General features: G+C 46.7%; 1 protein-coding gene across 1 annotated transcript in view; it reads left to right on the top strand.

The window, feature by feature from the left end:
- The first annotated feature begins 227 nt into the window (after positions 1-227).
- Positions 228-1,896, top strand: part of CFAP70 (cilia and flagella associated protein 70) — a 132,892-nt gene continuing 131,223 nt past the window's right edge. Inside the window, exon 1 of the mRNA XM_011929587.1 lies at positions 228-269. The gene's annotated coding sequence lies outside the window, so the exon portion shown is untranslated. The remainder of the gene's footprint in view (positions 270-1,896) is intronic.

The following is a 1,896-nucleotide window of genomic DNA, read 5'->3' as shown; positions in this document are numbered from 1 at the left end:
CGAGAAATCAAAATGTAAAGATGGAAACCTGTGCACTTAACCCAAACGCTTGCCAAGGTAAAGCATCCGCGGAAACAGCAGGGACTCGAAATGACGGGGCTGCAGCCGGCGCTAGGGCGCAGGCGCAGAAGCTCAGGGTCCCGCTCCCTGCTCTCGTCCCTAGAGGGTTATCGCGAGTCTTGGAATAAACTTGCTGCGATTGCCAAAAGTAAGTTCTCGCGAGAGGTAGTTGGTTGCTATAGTCAAAAACATAACTGAGGCTGCTGCAGGTAAGACAGCAATCCCTCCTGAAGAAACCCTCTCTTCCCAGCCTCCCCACCCCGGTCCTGCGGCCACACCACAGCCGTCACCCCGATCTTCTGCTCCCTCAGCTAAGTCCAGGCTGAAAATCCCGTTATTTAGACCGAAAAGCCGCTGACCCGGCCAGGCGCGGACTCTGCCTCCAGCCCCAGCCCGGCGACCTCCACAGGAGCGCGGATATAGGCCCTTCTTTACCGCTTCTCGTCGTAGGTCTCATTCCGCGCGGACTGCGCCTGTCCCCAGACCAGACCCAGTCACATCGCCTCTTTCGTCCAACCTTTTTCTCACTGGACTCTCCCCTTGCAGCTTCTTCTGAGCAGGTGACAAGAAATGCGTGCCTTGCCGGGGGCAACGAGAGTCCCCACCCTAGCTGCCCTGAACATAACTTTAGTCCTGTTTCTTGCATTCATAGTTCAAACACGACGCGAACGCCTCTTGTGTACAAGACATGGTGCCAGGCACTCGGGGCCCGTAAATATGCGTGAGACAGGTTACATGCCTTCAGAGGTGTAATTGAACTCTCAGGACAAACGTTGCATATTAATAATATCATTTGTGCAGTGCTTCATAGCTTAAACAGCTTTAATATCTTAGGGGATATTCACAATGTGAAACAGGTTGGAAGTTATCCATTTTACAGAAGGTGAAACTGAGGCTTAGAGAAGTTAGGCTTTTGCCCAGGGGCACATAGTTATTAAGTAGGAAAGGTCCTTTGAATACCCAGTCTTCATAAACAAGAAAGCTTGTGGTAATGCCACAAGAGACGTGTAAAGTGCTAAATGTATTCAGAGGAAAGGCAGGTTTTTCCCACTGGGAAGCTTCATGTACTAGGAAGCATTTGAGCTGGATTTTAAAGGATGAGTAGGATTTGCTGTAGAGACGGAGTGAGTAGAAAGGGAGAGATAATTCCAGGGGGAAGGAAAAATGCAAAGGTTCAGAAGTGACTAAATGCAGGTGATCTTTGAAAAATACTAAGCAAGAGCATAAGCTAGAAGAGGGGAGTTGACTGGCACTGCAAGATCCTAGAAAGCCCTGAATGTAGTACTACATTTAACTACAGTTTAACTTTATTTGATAGGTGAGAGGGAACAAGACAGTGGTATGATCAGATCTGTACTTTAATAAGGTAGTTATCTGCTTGTCTCATCTCATTTTCTCCCTATTTCTTCTTACACCACCACTGCAAGCTACTTGCTACTTGCTATGTGTGTTGTTTTGCCTCTGAACGTTTTAAAATCTGTTGCCTTTCTTGGAATATCCTTCCCTTTACTCTATTAAGACATAGTTCCAGGGTACTTTCTCCATATTTTCCTGGCATGCACACGTATTCTCAAATCCAGCTAGGTCCTAGCTTCATGCAGCACTTCCTTGCTGTATGATTGCTGGTAAGGTAACAAACTTCTCTGAAGCTCAGTTTTTTTCACTCAAACAGATTTAAGAATCACTTAGAAGGGAGGCTACGTTTAAGATAATAAATGTGAAGCACACTTGGTACACTGGCTATAATCAGTTAATTTCCTTCTCACATTCTTTTTTTTTTTTTTTTTTTTTTGAGACGGAGTCTCGCTCTGTCGCCCACGCTGGAGTGCAGTGGCG

This window comes from Colobus angolensis, unplaced genomic scaffold (assembly GCF_000951035.1).
Source record: "Colobus angolensis palliatus isolate OR3802 unplaced genomic scaffold, Cang.pa_1.0 Scaffold12, whole genome shotgun sequence".
NCBI lineage: Eukaryota > Metazoa > Chordata > Mammalia > Primates > Cercopithecidae > Colobus > Colobus angolensis.
The sequence above is the reverse complement of the archived record's forward strand: the minus strand, read 5'-3'. Positions and strand labels throughout refer to the sequence as shown.